The 19,964-nt window shown below is 49.3% G+C and overlaps 1 protein-coding gene across 1 annotated transcript in view; it reads left to right on the top strand.

The window, feature by feature from the left end:
• Positions 1-18,352, top strand: part of CDK5RAP1 (CDK5 regulatory subunit associated protein 1) — a 76,401-nt gene extending 58,049 nt beyond the window's left edge. The window contains exon 16 of the transcript XR_010344529.1: positions 16,386-18,352. The gene's annotated coding sequence lies outside the window, so the exon portion shown is untranslated. The remainder of the gene's footprint in view (positions 1-16,385) is intronic.
• Positions 18,353-19,964: the final 1,612 nt, after the last annotated feature.

Genomic DNA, 19,964 nt, shown 5'->3' with positions numbered 1-19,964 from the left:
TGGGCGCAGTGGCTCACACCTGTAATCCCAGCACTTTGGGAGGCCCAGGCAGGAGGATCACTGGAGCCCAGGCGTTTGAGACCAGCCTGAACAACATAGAAAGACCTAGTCTCTATCAAAAAATTAAAAACATTAAAAGTTAGCTGAGCACCTTGGCGCACACCTGTGGTCCCAGCTACTTGAGAGGCTGAGGTGGGAGGATCACCTGAACCTAGTAGATCCAGGCTGCAGTGAGCCGTGATTGTGCCTCTGCACTCCAGCCTGGGTGACAGATGAGATCCTGTCTCAAAAACAAAACAAAAAAACCAACAACAATTTCACAAGCATTTCTGTAAACCATTACAAATGTTGTCAGCATGTCTAATGATCTTGTACTTGGTTTAATAATTTGCTTTTTGTTTCAGGTTTTTTGTTTTTTAAACTCCCATCATGAATACCTCTATGTCTTTGTGCTTAAATGTATCTGTGCTTAGGTTTTTTGGACAGATTCCTGGAAGTGAAGCTACCTGAGTCCAAAACCTTGCCTTTTTCAGTTCTTTTCATGATCTGGTTTTGCCTTCCCGGTGGCTTAGAGGGGTGGGTGGGGTGAGTGGGTTCTGTCATTTCTTATGTATTGTCCTTTGGGTGTCTAAATCTGTGTTGGGCTGATCCTGATGGCCAGTAAATGGTTGTCATTGTGGGAATGGCCTCAGTATCGTGCACTGGACTTCAGTGGAAGAGAACACACGGTCGGCCCAGGGGCAGGCACTCAGGTGCGGTGGCAGAAGCCTGGAGATTCACCCCAGGGTAAGGATGCAGGCTGATTTGTGACATCTTTCAAATATATATTGTGAGTTTAGGGGTTTCTCTGCTTCTGTCTATTAATAGAAGCCGTCATAAGGGCAGGGTGCACTTACACAGTAGAAGGTTGAAAGACCTTGGGGGGACATTCTGGAACTTTTAAAGGAGTATGTGAACAAGCCCGTAGCTGCAGGAGAGAACAGAGAGAGACACGGAGATGCTGCAGCACAGTGCTGACAGCTGGTGCACCCTCAGCCCTCTGCCCAGCACTGCCTTCCCCAGGGGGCCAGTCTGGACCCCTCCTGGTCCCTGGATCCCAGGCAGAAAGCTGCTGCCTCTCCTGGATTCTCATGCGTGTGGAAGGAGGCCATGGGGAGTCGGGGGAGCTGACACGAGGGCTTGGCCCTGTTCCTGATGAGCCCCGAACTCCAAAGGAGGAAAAGGCTCACTGGCTGGGCCCCGTGTCTCCTCTACTCTGGAACTTGTCAAATGTGATTGATTCCCTGCCTCAGCTCTCTCGGTGGCTGCCAACCTCCCACGTCCTGTTATCCCTGTCTCTTTGCATGTCTGGGGACATTGAGGGATTTCTGATTCTCAGTCTGCCGGGGTGAGGGCCTGGGACTTTGCTCCTGAGATTCCGTGCCTGTGTGTGCTGGGCAGACTATTTGGAACTGGCGAGCTACAGCGGGGACTGCCAGGGGCTTTTCCCTGTTCCCTTCCTGGGGACTAAGTCAAAGTGAGACTGAGACTTAGGTAAGCTGGGGCATCTTGTGGCCAAAAGGTGCTGGGGTGAGGTTGTTTGGGTGCTGCATCGAGGTTGTTTGGGTGCTGGGGCAAGGGTGTCGGGGTGCTGGGACGAGGGTGTCTGGGTGCTGGGAGGCGTGTGGTACTGTATCCCACAGCCCCTTCCTCTCTGATCTGTCTCCTGGTAGGATCCCTTAAGGACCCTTGGTCATCTCTTGCTGTTGGCCTGGGCAGCCCCGTGGAGGTTGCATGTTTGTACTCACAGTTCTTGCAGTTGCTGCTGTCACTGAGAACAATGTCACAGGAGTTTGGTTCTTCCATCTGTGAAGTCACCGCTGGTTAGCTTTGCCAAGGAAGCACACCATCAGCCCGCCCTCCTTCTCTCCCCACGGTCTCTTCTTTTTCTCCCCTGTTCTCCTCCCCTTGTTTTTTTTTTTGAGACAGAGTGCAGTGGCACAATCTTGGCTCACTGCAGCCCCCGCCTCTCGGGTTCCAGTGAATCTCCTGCCTCAGCCTCTTGGGGAGCTGGGATTACAAGCATGTGCCAGGACACCCAGCTAATTTTTGTATTTTTAATGGAGACAAGGTTTCACCATGTTGGCCAGGCTGGTCTGGAACTCCTGACCTCAGGTGATCCATCCGCCTCAGCCTCCCAAAGTGCTGGGATTATAGGCATGAGCCACTGTGCCCAGCCCTCTCCTTCCTTTCTTTCTGTCCTGTTTCCTTGGCCTCCTGTTTGGCAGAAGTCATCCCTCCCTCCCACCAGCCCAAGGCATTGTCAGTGCTCCTGGTGGGCTTTTTCGAGCTGGAGGGGCTGCTGGTCCCCAAGTCTTGTGGCTCCCAAGGGCCTGACACCTCGTTCCTGCGTGTCTCCTGGCATCAGGCATATCTGAGGGAAGGGACACCTTTGTCTTCCCCAGTGATGTAGCCCTCCAAGGGGTGCCCTCCCCTTTCCCAGGACTTACATTTTTACTTATTTTTACTGTCAACAGTTGAAGAACAACATCATCCAAGGATAAAGGGAGAGACAAAGGCAAAATATCTGTGACCCTGGGAAAGAGCATGAGAACAATGGGATTTTGTGTTTCTGGATTTGCCCAAATGGTGACGAACCTGCCCATTGACGAAACAGTGGAAATGCTATCCCCGCAACTTAATCAGTGCACACACCTGAGCCCTTCACCTTCCGTTTCAGTCATTAAGGAAGATGCAAGGACACCTGGCAAAACAACCAAAGCACATGACGTCTGGCCCCACAGTCCCACCTAGGGGAGTTAATCCTTCAGGTGCTCATGCCTAGTGGGGACAGACTTGTCTGTGACCTTATTCATGGTAGTTGGGTATAAAAATTGGGTATAAAAGTCAATAATTGGAAACAATCAAGTGCTCTTTGATAAGGGATTAGTGAAATTATGATGCATCTTCATTAAGAAATGTTAGAGAGTCATAAAAAGCGAAGAAGCTGTTTATATACATATAGATTCTTAGCAATTTTTTTCTTTTTCTTTTCTTTTCTTTTCTTTCTTTTTTTTTTTTTTTTTGAGAAGAAGTCTCACTCTGTCACCCAGGCAGGAGTGCGATGGCATGATCTTGGCTCACTGCAACGTTTGCCTCCTGGGTTCAAGCGATTCTCCTGCCTCAGCCTCCCTTTTTTCTTTCTCTTAAAAGAATAGTCAAGTACAATACTGAGAGGAGGGTAGAGAGTAGAACAAGAAGGTGAGTCTGTAATTGACTGTGAATAGTCAATTGAGATAACTCGCAAACTTTGCATCAGCTCCTAGCAATTTTTTTCTATGAGACAAAGCCCAGGAAAGTGTATATTACGTGTGTGCCCTTCTGTGTGTTTATAGAAACATGCAAATTTACTTGCATGGGGACACAGCATTTCTGAAAGCAAACATAAGAGACTGGGCCTGTTGGTTGCTTCCAGGGAGGAAAATTAGCCAGCTGGCATTCAGAGGTGGGAGAGAGACTTTTCATTCTCTGCCCTTTTGTATCTTTTGCATATTAATCTAGATGAATGTCATGCTCATGCCAAAAATAGAATGAGTTACTACCTGTGCAGTTAGCAGGCAGTAGGCAGGGATTGTGAGAAAAGGCTGTTCTCAAACATAATGGGCCATATCTCAGCAGAGACCCCTCTCTGGGCCTCTGTTTACTCATCCTTTAAGGCACTGCATTGGACAAGCTTATGAGTAAGGGTGCTGGCAGGGGGTGTGCTGGCACATAGGTCCGGGGATCCAGAAAATGAAAAAAATGGTCTCACGTACATCTGTATTAGTTGAAGAGTCACTTTCTTGACCTCGAAGGCTTTTTCCTGGACCTGGAGTTTGACACAGCGGGTGTCATTTGTGGAAAGGCCAATCTTCAGAGCCACATCCCCATGCACGTTAAATCCCACCAGGCTGAGGACAGGTCCCAAGAGGCTGTGGAGAGGAAGATGCAGGTGAAGCCAGGGCTGGCTCCAAGGTGGCGCTAAGGCCCAGCAGTAGGCATGGTAGGAATTGACTCCATGAGTTTGTCAAGGTTCATCCAGGAGGGGAGATGTTCGGTGCTTTCCAGTAGATGTGCCCCAAGGCTGGATGTCCCCTGTTCACTGGGTACAGAGCCTGGCTCACAGGTGGCAGGCAGTAAACATCTGGCAAAGTCATGCTCCTAACTAGCCCTTAGGAGGTCATCTGCTCTTGGCACGGGGCTGGGTTGTAATGAGATGTCCATTACAGGCTAACTGTTGTGTGAACCTTTCAGCCGTGTGGGCAACAGTATAAGAACCCGTCACAGACCAGAGCTGATCTTATGAACAAGGGACTTTCTAGACAATACAAATGACTCTTTCTACCCCTGCTATCTGTAGCGGTCACAGTGTGAGCTCTGAAGGCTGACTGCCTGGGTCTAAACCCTGTTGGTGCCATCTTTTTGCTGTGATTTCGAGTAAGGTTTGTAACCTCCCTTGCTAGTCTGCATTGGTATTCTCATCTGGAAACAGGACTGCTTCTCTGGGAAGGTTGTGGAGAGGCTCCAAGGAGTTTGTGGACAATTAGGGGCCTGGTGGACACGGAGCCAGTGAGAGGTATCATTACTGGATGTCTTAGTCCATAAAACCATCCTGTCTCCAGGGGAGATGTCTTTTCCCTCTGATGTCTTCACGTGTGCCCTGAGCCTACACTGTTAACATGTTCTTCCTCCATGAGTTGATACTGACTGAGGACAGGGATTGTCTTTAATCCCATCTTTGTGCCCAGCACAGCATCTGTCCCAGAGGAGTGTTTCTTACCCATATATCAGATGGGTGGATGGATGGATATGTGCATGTTGACATGTGTGGCTTGCCAAGGACATTTTTTCCCCCAGGCTGAGGTTCTAGGGTGCAATCTCGGCTCACTGTAAGCTCCACCTCCTGGGTTCAAGTGATTCTCCTTCCTCAGCCTCCCAAGTAGCTGGGATTACAGGCACACACCACCATGCCCGGCTAATTTTTGCATTTTTAGTAGAGATGGGGTTTCACCATGTTGGTCAGGCTGGTCTCGAACTCTTGACCTCGTGATCTGCCCGCCTCGGCCTCCCAGAGTGCTGGGATTACAGGCGTGAGCCACCATGCGCGGCCAGTCAAGTGCATTTTAATCATCTCCATTTCCCCAGCTGACGAGGTTAGTGCTGATTCCCCATGGAGAATCCAGATGATTTGGAAAGTATGTGTAGTTTAGAGCAGGGCAGGCATCACCATGAGATGTGTTCCCTTTGGTTTCCCTCCTCACCTTCCAAGTATGAACTGGTGCCCATTTCCCATGAACACCTTTGCTTACATGATTGGAGGATGAGGCTCCCGGGCCCATTCTCTTGCCTTGCCCGTCTGCACTGGGGCAGAGGGGCGGCTGTGTGCAGTACCCGCTTTGCCCCACCCTCACCCATGCTGCTGTCCTCTCTGTTGTCTCTACCTGGCCTTTGCTCACTGGAGCTTGCAACCCTGGGGCAGGGTGACCCAGCGGACGGCTGTGGGCACAGACTCACCCGTTTCCACCTATGAAGACGGTAGTCGTGGCTTGGACGTGGATCCCGTCACATGTCATGGTTGACTTCATGCTCTCCACAGTCACTTTTTCAACCTGTAATCTGCAAAGCAAAAGCATCAAGAGGTAGTCCTGTTTCAAGGAATCAGCCTGGACAGCAAGAGAAATGCCTCCGAAGCAGGCAATGAACAGCCTACCAAGCCACCATCCAGTCCCTTGACCCCTCAGCCCTCTTACCTGCCCAGGCCTATAAGCTCAATAATCTTGATCCTGTTTCCCCCTGAAAGGGTGCAGGCACAGCACAGAGCAAGACTATTTCTTGGTGAAATATGCCAATACCAAGTAATATACCCGTCCCAATCCATGGGACCACTGGAAGTTGAACATGAGGATCCAAATCAGCAGGTTTTCTGGTGGAGAAGCCATGGGTCAAGGAAACACTTACCCCAGCAAGAGCTGTTCCAGGTCAGCATTTTTCAGCAGATCTGAGAGTCCACTGCTGATGCCTGACGGCAGGGTGCTGTTCAACATGCCCTGAGCAGACTCTTTGAGGTCTCCGACTTTGTCGGTCACATAATTCAGAGGCTGCTGGAGAGCAGAGAGACCAGTGCCATCGAGCAGTCCTTTTACAAGGTTCTTGTCTGAACCAGCGGGTAGTAGGCTCCCCAGACCCTCCGTCCCCTGGGGTAGCAAACCACTGACAGCACCAGTGACTTCTGAGAGCAATGGGAGTTTCGAGGACTTGCCACCATTTCCCTCGCCTAGGAGGCCACCGAGGCTGCCACCTCCAAGTATATCAAGGGATGAAGTGAGGTCTAATAGAGACAGCAGGTCCAAATCGCTCACTGTGGATAATACGGTCCCAAGCAAACCAGCCAAGTCAACCTTCTTACACTTCAGCATCTTCTCAATCTGTGGGGGCAAGGTGGCATTCATATCTGAAAAGTGTAAAGAGACACATTGTTGCTGTGGCCTTCCCAGTTGGTTCAGCTAGAAGAAGCTTCCCTGCCGGGCAACGGCACCTTTGAATGGAGGGGCCACAGAAACTGTACATGGTGCCTGGTGCCTCCTGGAAGAAACAGTCCTTGCTGCTGCCTACTCCAGGGACAGCCTGGTGTCAGAGAAATTTGCCTGTGCCCTTGTTAAGAGCTACCGTTTATTAGTAACTGCTATGAGATCAGCCTTCTGTTGAGTACCTCTAAAGGGATTTGGACACGGAGTGAAGGGTCCTTGTGCCACTGTACTCCAGCCTGGGCAACAGAGCAAGACCCGGTCTCAACACAAACACAAACAAAAACAAAACAAAAAGGACAGGGTGCGGTGGCTCAGCCTGTAATCCCAGCACTTTGAGAGGCTGAGGCAGGCAGATCGCCTGAGGTGAGGGGTTCGAGACCAGCCTGACCAATGTGGTGAAACCCCGTTTCTATTAAAAATGCAAAAAATTAGCCAGGTATGGTGGCACACGCCTGTAATCCCAGCTACTTGGGAGGCTGAGGCAGGAGAATAGCTTGAACCCAGGAGGCGGAGGTTGCAGTGTGCCGAGATTGTGCCATTGCACTCCAGCCTGGGCAACAAGAGCAAAACTCCATCTCAAAAACAAAACAAAACAAAACAAAATTAACAACCATTACCTCCAAATCACTGTGTGATGGGTACACAGCTTTTTTTTTTTTTTTAACCATGTCTGGCCTTTTAAAAACATATTTGAAGTATTTTGTACCAAGGAAGGCTGCTGGAAGAGCAAAGCATAGGTTCTTCTTGAGTCAAAGCAGTCCACATTGGAGCTGTGGGTTTGGCCCTGTGGTCACTCAGCACGTGCCAGGCCTCCCTGTGTGGCCCTGTCCCCTCATCCCGGATGGCTGAGGTGGGCCATGGCTGTGAGACTGCCGTCGGAGCACTGAGAGCCTTCCTGCTGGCCATCATTTGCTAGTAAATCCTTGCTCCTTCTGGTTCCTCCATGGGAGTCACTTCTTGGCCTAGCCTTAAATTCCGGAGTTGCTCTGCCCTCAACCTCTGCAGGGTTCTTAGAGGGGCATCTGTGCTATCCTCATTGCCTCATGCATGGAGTGAGACTCAGGGAGTGAGTGAACAAAGGGAGTTTGGAGAAAGCAAGTCTGGTCAAGGGGATGATGATGTGACCCAGATTTCCCATTTCCTGGCTCCTCAAAGTAGGCTGAGGTTTCAGCACCCGTGGGAGTCTGGGTGAGCCCGGGGACCCAGCAGGGAGGGGCTTGGTGGTGTCTCTGCACAGTCTCCAGGTGAGAAGAGACACGTGAATTGGGGGTAATCAGACAGTCTGCCAGGGTTGTGTAGACCAGCCCTAGCCTACATGAGGACTCTGGACAAGCAGCCTTAGCGTCATCTTGAAGCAAATGAGGAAGCTGGACTCTCAGGCTCACTGCAGTAGTGCCTGACCAGAATGGCCACGGGGACCTGGGCATCTGTGCTGTCACAAGCTCCTAAAGTGAGTCCAGTGCCCCCTCATGTTCGGGACCTACTTGTTCAGAAGACGGAAACCCCCTGAGCTTAGGAATGAGAAGCCTGTGTGAGCGGTTGAAAGGACCAAGGAAGGGTGTGTGGGGGAAACAGTCCTTACTTACGGTCTTCAAGTTTGCTGTCAGATATGAAGTACTTGGCGATGGGTAGACACCTGCTTCCTTTGGTCCTCGCTGGGTATTTTCTGGGCAGAGGGACTTTTGGGACTTGCAGACCTCCAGGGAGTGATCCAGGTGGAAAACGGACGGGTAATCCAGGTGGAAGAGGGATGGGTAATCCAGGTGGAAGAGGGACGGGTAATCCAGGTGGAAGAGGGACAGGCAAATTGGATATTATGGCAGGACTAGCTGGGAGATCCAGCTGGCCAAGTGCTTCTTCCTGGATGGCCAACATGACAGCCAGGGCCCAGAGAGTCAGCATCTTGGTGACTGATACCTGCAAAGGAAGGCTTCTTCAGACACCACATTCCCCATGGACCATTGGGTCGCCATGGAGGTTTGTGTAGGACGTCCACATACTAGAGTCCTGGCCCTTGTGGGAGGGTGCCATTCACATCATAGATATTCTAATCTGTATGCTGCAGTTTTGGGAAAACTTTGCCGTATGTGGCAGTCAATGTCTTGAAGAAAGGGCTTTTTCTCCTTCTTTTCAACTGTGCATAAACCTACTCCAGGCTGGTCCCTGCTCACTGGTGTTACCTTCAGGTCACACATTCTCATGCCACCTTCCTCTGTCACAGGTGGCATCTGAGTCACCCGCTGGGGAACTGGAGAGTTCTGAATCCTGCAACTGCGCTCTCAGGCCTATGTCTTGTCACTGAGGTGTGTGGTCATGTGTCTTATGCATCTGCTCACTCTGAGGATTCTGAGCCTCAGCAAGGAGGCAGAGAGCTGGGTCCACACCAAATTAGGAGACCCCTGTTTGAGTCTGAGCTGTCCTGGGTGCCTTTCGAAGATTGATCCTCACCTTTGACCCTCACTTTCCTCCAAAACTGTGATTCCCAAGCTTTTCCCTCTAATATTTAAGGTGAGGTGGAGGTTTGTGTCCTCTGGCATTTTACCTCTGTGAGGCAAGGTGAGCTTTTTTGTAAAATTGGGTTGTGGGTCTTTTTTTTTTTGTTTGGTTTTTGAGACTCAGTCTTGCTCTGTCACCCAGGCTGGAGTGCAGTGGCATGATCTCAGCCTCCAAGTTTTAAGCAATTCTCCACCTCAGCTTCCCAAGTAGCTGGGATTACAGGCACATGCCACCACGCCCAGATAATTTTTTGTATTTTTAGTAGAGATGGGGTTTCACCATCTTCACCAGGCTGGTCTCAAATTCCTGACCTTGTGATCCACCTGCCTTGGCCTCCCAGAGTGCTGGGGCTACAGGCTTGAGCCACCACGCCCGGCCCGTTTTTTTTTTTTTTTTTTTTTTTTCAGATAAGGTCTCGCTCTGTTGCCCAGGCTGGAGTGCAGTGGGACAGTCTTGGCTCACTGCAGCCTCTATCTCCCAGGCTCAAGCAATTCTCATGACGCAGCCTCCCAAGTAGCTGGATTTACAGGTGTGCACCACCACACCCAGCTAATTTTTGTATTTTAGTAGAGATGAGGTTTCACTATGTTGGCCAGACTGGTCTCAGACTCTTGACCTCAGGAGATCTGCTCACCTCTGCCTCCCAAAGTGCTGGGATTACAGGTGTGAGCCACCACACCAGGCTGGGTTGTGGATCTTTGCCCCTGCCATGTATAGGTATTAACAAAAGCAAGCCTTTTGCCATTTGCCAACACCCTAAAAAAGTGTCTATCCCAGCCTGGGCAACAGGGCAAGACCCCGTCTCTATAAAAAAAAAAATGAGCTGGGAGTGGTGGTTCACACCTGTAATCCCAGCTACTTGGAGGGCAGAGGTGGGATGATCTGTTGAGCCCATGAAGTTGAGGCTGCAGTGAGCCAAGTTCACACCACTGCACTCCAGCCTGGACAACAGATTGAGACTCTATCCCTAAAAAAGAAGAGCAACTATGGCAGGAATGTGGTGGAGGGCACAATCTGAATGAAGCCAGTGAGAATTCTTCAGTTTGAATTGATTAGGCCTTATGAAGAAAATCTCAACACAGCTTCATTAATTTTTAAAATTTTACTCTCGTCTGCGAGAAATTCAACCTCAGTATCTCACATGACATCTAAGCATGCTTTCACAGAAAAAAAATCTTATGCCTTTGACTGAGTTGATGGCAATATTGTCAGACTTTGACTTGAGTGAAACCTTTTGAGAACCTCAGGACTAAATTTCTCATTCTCCAAAAAACAATGCGTAACAGGCAATGGCCAACCACCTTCCCTGTGCTAGGCAGAGTGCATTTCAGCAGGGGAGGGACGTTGCTAAAGCAGTTAAAAATGCATAAGCCCTTGTTATCGGTCCTGAGAGGGACTGTGCGTTGCTTGTTCCCAACTGCGAGTTGGAACTTCTCTTTCGCCTGTTCCATGCAGCAAGTTCTTACCTTGCCTGGGGTAGATGGGTCCAAGTTTTCAGAAGCCGCCTTTCCTCCTGCTCCTGCCTCCAGACTGTTGATGACAGAGCTGCATCCCAATTTTATAGACCAATGTCTGTCTGAAAAGTCATTAGACAAGAAGGGATACGATCCAAGCGTGCTGATAAGGGCGGCGTGCTTCAGGCTGCCTTCCAAGATCAGCCCCTTCTCATCGCCGCACCATTGTCCTGTCTTCCTGAAAGATGTTCGGAGTGCTTGGAGCTTCTTGTGAAGGGGGTGGGCAGGCCAGGTGTCTGTCTCTTAGAGGTAGGTTAGATAGCATAGCCTCTCAAAAATAAATTTATCAAATCTATGGCAAGAACAAGCTGTTGGCCTTCCACGAACCACATCCGGCACTTGTGGTTAAAGACATCCTGTAGCAGAGAGGAGCAAGAGCCTAAGGAAAAATCCCCGTCTGCGCAGGCATGGAATCCTGTAACTTATGTCCTCAAACTGACCTAGGCTCTTTTTGATGCTAAAATTATCCTAGTTTAGCTACACCCATGGGTAGAAATTTAAGATTCTAATGAGACATGCAATGTATGTACTAGCACATGCAGCCACTGCATCTGCAGGCCTAAGAATCCACCCACAACGTGCTGAACAGCAGCCCCTCTTTCTTGCCCCTTGATGAATAATCACGCAAAACTCCCATAAAGGAAGATCCCTTGCATCAGAAGGGGTTGTCTCACTTTCGATGAGCTGTCAGAGGGTTCTTTTGCTTTGTAATAAACTCTTTTTTGTGGGGGGATGGAGTCTTGCTCTGTTGTCAAGCTGGAGTGCAGTGGCATGATCTTGGTTCACTGCAACCTCTGGCTCCTGGGTTCAAGCGATTCTCCTGCCTCAGCCTCCTGAGTAGCTGAAACTACAGGCACACGCCACCACACCTAGCTAATTTGTGTATTTTTAGTAGAGATGGGGTTTCGCCATGTTGATCAGGCTGGTCTCAGACTACTGACCTCAGGTGATCCACCTGCCTCAGCCTCCCAAAGTGCTGGGATTACAGGCATGAGCCACTGCGCCTGGCCTGGAGTCAGAAAGTTCTAGGCTCAGATCCTAGCTAGGCCGCTTGCCAGTTGTATGACCCTTGACTCAGATCTCTGTGAGCTTCCATTACCCTCATTCATTTCTCTGGTCACAAACATGCCAGGCTCTGGCAGGTGGGAAAGACAAAACCCCGTCTCTGGTGGAGGGTCTTTTCCAGTTTTGTGCATGGGACAGATGTGCGTGGGACAGAGGGAAAGGAAGCTGGTTCCGGATGCTGCACAAGCTGGGCTTGGGCAGAGCATCTGGAAGGTTCTCTGGAGAGTCCATGTGGCAGCCATTGGCCTGGCCCTGCCCTTTATTCCAGCATCTCTGAGTTCAGAAGGACCTGGAGGTCCCAATAGACATCATTATCACCTTGGTGCATGTGTTACGAGTTTTAATTCTTGGTTCCTCTCTTTCCCAAGTTCTGGATACTGCTTTAATAAGTAAGGGTGGAGGTGCAGGCATTTGTTTTAGAAGGCATCTCTGCAGGCGGCCCAGATTTGAAAACCACTAGTCTAGTTAATTCTGCATCTCATTTTGTAGGTGAGGACACTGAGTTCTAGAGCAGAGGTCACAGGACCCAAGACACCGAGGAGTCTGGAGCTGGTCTAGGATTTGAACTTGGATCATCCTACTGGACATAAAATGATCTTCCAGTCCCGACTTTTTCTTTCTGGAAATGAAGTGGGAAGTTGTCAGGGTTCCAGGCATGTCCAAAACACATACATTCTTTCAGCAAACAGCCCCTGCACTTTCTCCCTGCCAGGTACTGTGGCAAGTGGTGGGCATTAGGCAGGGGGCATGCCACACTGTGCCCTCCCTCATGGAGTTCACCCATTAGTGGGAGACACTGATAATAGGACAATTCTTCTTTTTTTTTTTTTGAGACAGAATCTTGCTCTGTCTCCCAGGCTGGAGTGCAGTGGTATGATCTTGGCTCACTGCAACCTCTGCCTCCTGGGTTCAAGCAATCCTCCCACCTGAGTAGCTGGGACTATGGGCGTGTGGCACCACACCCAGCTAATTTTTTAATTTTTGGTAGAGACAGGGTTTTGCTATGTTGTTTGTTCAGGCTGGTCTTGAACTCCTGGACTCAAGGAATCCAACTGCCTTGGCTTCCAAAGTGCTGGGATTACAGATGTGAGCCTCTGCACCCGGCCCAACAATTCTTGATAATGATACATGTGTGAAGAAAGACAAACAAAGATGATGGAGAGAGGGGATGACATCCCTTTGGACTCACACCTCTGTGCTGAGTGACATCTTATCCCAGACATGGGTAACACCGTGGATAGAGCCATGCAATGACCTGGGCAATGAGTAATGGATGCAGGGCGGTTAGAAAGTATTAAAAGCCTGAGTGGGCATGAGCTTGAGTAGTTCGAGGGGTGAGAGCGTGGCTGAAGGTAAAGGAGACAGTAGAGAGATGGGAAGGAAGCTGTTGATCCGCAGATGTTACCAGCTGGGGACCTGCCCTGCCCTGAACACCTGGGTAAAATCATCAGTAGGAGCCCGTTTTCGGCTGCCTGTAACCAGATGCATCCTGAGTGATTTACTGTGGTAGAGTTTGGATTTTGTTTTCAGGGTGATTGGAGGGTGGAGGGGGTTAAGCTCAGGAGTTACATAACTAGGTCAGCTCCTTTTGCTTCCCGTGGTTGCCCCTGGAATGAGACTTTGAATGGTGTCACTAGGTTGCTGAGGCTCTCATTTGTATTTAAGAAATTCAGCGGGCAGCAATGGCTCACACCTGTAATCCCAACACTTTGGGAGGCTAAGGTTGGTGGATTACTTGAGTTCATGAATGCGAGACCAGCCTGGGCAGCATGGTGAAACCCCGTCTCTACAAAAATACAAAAAATTATCCAGGCATAGTGGCATGTGCCTGTGGTTCCAGCTACTCAGGAGGCTGAGGATGGAGGATCGCTTGAGCCCAGGAGGTCGAGGCTGCAGTGAGCCTTAATTGCACCACTATACTCCAGCATGGGCAACAGAGCAAGACCCTATCTCAAAAAAAAAAAAAAATTCTAGTCTCTGGGCAGGGCTTCTTCTTACCTGTTATCTCATTGAATGGCTTCCCAAATTCTAGAGCCTATTCTTTGGGCCTGAGGCTTTCCCTGTATAGCAGGAGAAGGCCTAGTCATCGTCTAGGTTCCTACCACTTGAAGATTTGTGATTTTGTTTTGTGCATCCTCTCATGCTGTTTGGTGTAACCACAGCTTACAAAGCAAGAGTGCAGGCGAGGAAGCTGATTTTGCCTCAGGGGGTGGTGAATGCCCGCTTCAGGGACCTCAGGCTGGGCATTGGGCTCGGGTCCTGCCTCAAAGCAGGCTCCGCCTGTCTGCTGCCTCGTTCTCCCTAGGCGGCAGGACCTCCCCAGCCCCACTGTGGTTCTCATGCCGTGAACCCCAACTACAGTTTCATTTGCTGAAGACACCATTTTGGACATTGCTGAACAGACAGTGCATAGACCTTTGCATCAGATACGTAGACCTTTGCATCAAATGTCAGTTGACCTTTTCTCAGAGGGCAGAACTTAGAGTTTTATTCATGATAAGTAGGAGACAAAACTCAACCGTCCTAGGTCTTATTTTTCTTGGACATTGGAGGGAAATTGAATCATCTTTGAGATGAAATTCATGCCACCCATTGGTGGATGTGGCCCTTGCTTTGGTGCCTCAAATGATTCTCTGAACCCAAACAATGAACCCAACTGCAGAGGTCGTGAAGGGGCACATCCGGGAGGCAGCCTCTGACGGGCCTCGGGGCCTCCTGATTCTTTGTCTTTCTCCTCTTCAACTTTAGGAGGTGGGGCAGCTATTGACTTCCGCTAATCCAGGGCCCCCATGGTGGATTATGTGATACAGGGCGGCTTATCAGCTGGGAACAAGGACCAGCTTGTCCCCGAGCCCTAAGTGATTTGACCTGTGGACTCTTTGAAGGGAAGTCCTTTTCAAGGCTAGCCAAAGCTTGGCTGCAATCACCATGGCCAGTGATAATGCCGCTGCCAACTCTTAATGGTCTCTGTGTGAGGAGATCACAATAGGCCAGGTTGAGCCGAGGGTACCCTAGGGACAGAAACTTCAGGATTCTGACCTTTCCTAGGTGAGTCTTTAGTGACACACACACACCTGCGTACGTGTTAATGCTTTTATCTTTCTTTTTTTTTTTGAGATGGAGTTTCGCTCTTGTTGCCCAGGCTGGAGTGCAATGGCGCGATCTCGGCTCACCTCAACCTCCGCCTCCTGAGTTCAGGCAATTCTCCTGCCTCAGCCTCTTGAGTAGCTGGGATTACAGGCACGCGCCACCATGCCCAGCTAATTTTTTGTATTTTTAGTAGAGACGAGATTTCACCATGTTGACCAGGATGGTCTCGATCTCTTGACCTCATGATCCACCCACCTCGGCCTCCCAAAGTGCTGGGATTACAGGCGTGAGCCACAATGCTTTTATCTTTCTATGTGCCTGTCTGTGTCCGTCTGGGGTGCTGGAACTCAGAGGTCATGGCTGGCATCCCCTGGCTCAGTCCTCTGGTGGAATCAGTCTCAGATCTCTGCCAGTCACATGAGGTCATGGGGGGTCCTGTAGGCAGTTTGTGTCCCTGGACCCTCTGAAGTTGCATATAAAATTTGGTGTTAATGTTCAGTTCTCAGAGATATGTTTAATGAGATTCTTTTTTTTTGAGACAGGGTCTCGCTTTGCTGCCCAGGCTGGAGTGTAGTGGGGCCATCATGGCTCACTGCAGCCTTGACCCCTTGGGCCATCCTCCCACCTCAGCTTCCTGAGTGGCTGAGACTACAGGTGCATGTTACCATGCCCAGCTAGTTTTTTCCTATGTTTTCTGTACAGATAGGATCTCACTGTGTTGCCCAGGCTGGTTTCAAACTTCTGGGCTCAATGATATCCCCATGTTGCTCTAATGAGATTCTTGATGGGCCTTGTGATGTATAAATGGTGAAGAACCTGTGGTTTAGGAAAAGACAGAGTTTCTGGTGACAGGATTTGGGGCCAGACAGGCCAGGATGTGAATCCTGGTTCTGCTGCCTGCTGGCTGTGTGGCCTTGGGACATGATCTAATATTTTTGTCCCTTAGTTTCCTCATCTATTGTGGGTAGGAGACCCCGCAAGTGCCGAGGTAAGGGTCTGAAGCCTCAGCTTGTTCCCACATAAATAATGAAATAGAAAAGAGTTAGAAATATAATCACATAATTATTCATAAGCAATTATAGATATAGATACCTATATATATACTCAGTACAACCTTTCAATTTTGCTAATGTTTCTCGGGTTGCCAAGTGTGAACCTGGGGTGACATTGTGAAAGGAATGGCCCTAAGGCAAGATGGAGAGGGGATGTGCCATGGAAATCACACTAAAACTTGGGTCAGAGGAGTTGGCCACAACCTATAAACTCCCACTACTGAGCACTCGGCAACTCTTACAACAACCCATCTTCCTCCCCCTCCTCTTCCTCTTCTTCCCCCATCTTCTTCCTCAGCAGCATCACCACTGTCCCCATTTAGACATGAAGAAACTGGCTCAGAGAAGTTAAGCTACTCCTCTACAAAAGTGGCAGGGCTGGGATTCAAATGCAAACATGTCTGGAGCAAAGCCTTGTCCTAGGATATGCCCCTTGTCTTCCTGATCCACTAGTCCATGAGATGCCTGAGGGCTGGGGCATGTCTCACTCACCTTGCACTTCCCTGTCTCCACCTATCCTGCAGTAAATGTTGAAGGAATGCACTAATGAATGAATGAATGAATGAATGAATGAATGACTGGGCCAGCTCCTCTGAGCCTCAGCTTCTCTGTCTGTCAAACAGGCTAACAACTCCCTGTCTGCTTCTCTTTGATGGTGCATATGGGAATCAGAGAAGACAGTGGCCCTGAGTGTGTAAAGTGACAGCTGATGTGAGGCGGGGAGTTCCCTCCTCCACCTTCGGCCTTCCTTTCTCCTGTGTCCACTTCTCTTCAGAACAACACTGGGAAGGGATACAAGCTCCCTCAGGGTAGTTGGTTTGGACATCTTGGGGTTGAATCCCTGACGTCTCACAATAAACAGACACTGGATTTCCCCCAAAGCCCTGTTGTTTTGTAGTTTTGGCTCTATCTCTTTTCTCCTAAAAATTCATGACATTAGGAGGCAGAGGCGGGAGGATTGCTTGAGCCCAGGAGCTCCAGAGCAACCTGGACAACATAGTGAGATCCTTTTTCTTAAGAAAAAAAGTCCGACATACTCAGATCACATCACTCTCCTGTTTAAAATAGTCAATCACCATTCCACACAGAATAATGCCCATGTTTTTGGCCCAGCCCTGGAGGCTCTGCGAAATTGGACCACTTCCTGCCTCTCTAATCCCATTCCCCACCACTTCTTGCTTATTTCCCTGGCTGCACTGGCTTTCTGTTAGTTTCTCAGATAGACCCACCTTGCTCCCATCCCAGGACCTTTGCACATTCTGTTCCCACTGCCCAGAACGCTTTCCTTCACATTTTACCAGGCTCCACTCACACTGCAGGTCTCAGCTTGAACAGCTTCTCCTTCAAGACACCGTCCCTGGCCACCTCTTCTAAATTACGCTGCCCCTGCCATTCTTTTTATTTTGAGACCGAGTCTCACTGTCGCCTAGCCTGGAGTGCAGTGGTGCCATCTTGGCTGGTTGTAGCCTCCGTCTTCTGGGTTAAAGTGAGTCTTGTGCCTCAGCCTGCCTCCCTAGTAGCTGGGACCATAGGCCAGTGCCACCATGCCTGGCTAATTTTTGTGTTTTTAGTAGAGACTGTATCACTATGTTGGCCAGGCTGGTCTTGAACTCCTGGCTTCAAGTGATCGCATGCCTCAGCCTCCCAAAGTTCTGGGGTTACGGGCATGAGCCACTGCACCTGGCCACCCTGCTGTTCTTCTCTCTCCTAGCACTGTGAAGTGAAACTTCTTGGTTCTTACTGGAATTTGTAGTCTTTTGTCTTTTTATTGGCTGGGTTGTTTAATGCTGTCTCCATCACAAGTTTTGTGAGGGCAGAAACCATTCTTGCTATGTTTTGCTCATGTGGCACAAAGTAAGTGTCAATACCTATCACTATCCTCATTGAATGAATGAGAACATTTTCCCCTCAATCATAAAAGTCAACCGCGTTCACCATAAAAATTTTGGAAATGATATTAAGAAGAAAGTAAAAGTAATCTGCCATCCTACCACTCAAGCTGTCTGACAGTAACAGCCTGTATTTTGAGTTTATTTATTTATTTATTTATTTATTTCCTGAGATAAAGTCTGGCTCTGTTGCCCAGGCTAGAATTCAGTGGTGCCATCTCAGCTCACTGCAACCTCCATCCCTCAGGCTCAAGCCATCCTTCCATCTCAGCCTCCAAAGTAGCTGGGACTATAGGTATGTACCACCATGCCCGGCTAATATTTTTGGTATTTTTTTGCAGTGATGAGGTTTCACCATGCTGCCCAAGCTGGTCTCGAACTCATGAGGTCAAGTAATCCGCTCACCTTGGCCTCCCACAGTGTTCGGATTATAGGCATGAGCCACTGTGCCCAGCTCATTCATTTCATATATTTATGTTTAATTCTCAGATCATCTATAAATAGGTTTGTATCCTAGTCTTCTTGTATTTCCTTATGAATGCCCTTTAAAAACATTATTTTAATGCCTATTATTTTTTTTTTTTTTGCTTAAAGAATTTTATTTGTGAGTAAAACATGTTACAATGGAGAAAGGACATTCAGGACGTGTCCTTCCAAGTCTGTTTTCATATATGCAACTATATTTCATGTTGTAATACAAAGGATTAAACTACAAAAGTGAAAATTAAAAGTCATTGCATATGTGGGATAAAAGAAGGGATAAAAGGAGGGGTGAAGGAAGAGTCCACGGTTAAGGACTTTCATTCTGCCTTGGCAACAAAACGACACATAAGCAGCACGCTTGCCCGCGTAGCAGGCCCTGCGGCTCAGGGAGAAGCTCCAGGCAGCGGTCGGCGCCATGCGGCAGCCCGGTGCTCGCACAGCCGTCCAGTCGCTGGGACCCAAAGTGGCTTGGCCCGTCATGCCCAGGACCTGAGCCTACATCTGGCACCAGCTCTACCAGGGGCCTGTCCCACACAAGCTTGCCTGCACCTAGTCAGGCTGGTACTGGGGCAGCTCCTGAAATGGATCACCCTCCAGTTCCTGCTCAGCAGCTCTGAGCCCTTTTCCAGGGAAGAGAGAGTAACAAGTTACCAGCCAAGCAGCGCACAGAGGACGGAGATGGCGAGAGGCCCGGGGCCGCCCTCCACCTCAAGTTACCTTTATCACAACTAGGGCATCTTCCTGGCCGAGTTAAGGTGAGAACAGATTCCCTGAAACCTCCCCCAAGTAAGTGAAAAGTGCTCTGCTGCGGGGTCTGGAAAGAAAAAAGCAAAAAGCAGCTTGTTTTTTATTAGGAATTTATCATAAAAATCAACCTTATATTGTTGAACATTTAGATTCTTCTCAAATTCTCAGCATGAAACCAGTGCTATAACAACCGGTCTTACCCTTACATTTTTGTCTGCAGCTCTGATTCTTTCTTTAGGAAATTCCCAGAAGTGAGAATTAATCACATGCATTTGTGAATAATGTGAATATGTTCAAGATTCTTGATCCATCTGAGATCTGGCTTGCTATTGCTGACCTCAAGCACTTTTTTTAAAATGATAAATTCAAACTCCTGAGCTCAAGTGATCTTCCTGCCTTGGCCTCCTAAAGTGGGAGGATTACAGGTGTGAGCCACTGTGCCTGGCCACCTGTGGGCGGTTTTTAGCCAACCCCAGGCAGAAGCCAGCTGTCTGTGTAGACCTTCTGGAGATGTTTAATGCTGCTCTGAGCTACCTGGTATGTGGATGTGACAGAGAAAGCGTGATTAAGGGGTGCCAGTTTCCATGCCTGTTACCAGCAGAACCAAGGTTTATGGGAGGGAGAGAGAAGTGTGATCTCATTTTATGGGAGGGAAAGAGGGGTGTTGTGATCTCATTTCCATCTTATTTTTTTCTGAACATTCAAAACCAAAAACATGCTGTTCGACATGGTGGATCTGGGCCCATCCTTGAAGGCAAAGTTCTAACCCCCTCCTCTAGGAATGCCTCTCGATTTCCCCAGGCAGAAGGAATCTCTCCTTCCTCTGAGTTCCCACAGCCCTTTGGTGAAGCTCCCTCTGTGGCCTTAACCAAGTGTGCTGTGCCTGCCGTCCCGTCTGTCTGTCGGGCTGGTTGCCTCTCTCCCTAATTCTTGACTGAGCTGCTTGTCACCCATCCAGCCTCAGCCTGCTCACCATGTACCAGCCTCACTGATCTTTCTGTTTCCCACTGTGCCAGGCCCACTGGCACCTCAGGGCCTTTGCACGTTGTGTTCCCTCTTGCCGCCATGGCTCTCCCCGAGATC

This window comes from Aotus nancymaae, unplaced genomic scaffold, assembly GCF_030222135.1.
Source record: "Aotus nancymaae isolate 86718 unplaced genomic scaffold, 86718_ANA_hifiasm-v0.15.2.pri h1tg000029l, whole genome shotgun sequence".
NCBI classification, from domain to species: Eukaryota; Metazoa; Chordata; class Mammalia; order Primates; family Aotidae; genus Aotus; species Aotus nancymaae.
Note: the sequence above shows the minus strand (reverse complement) of the source record. Positions and strands in the feature narration are given on the sequence as shown.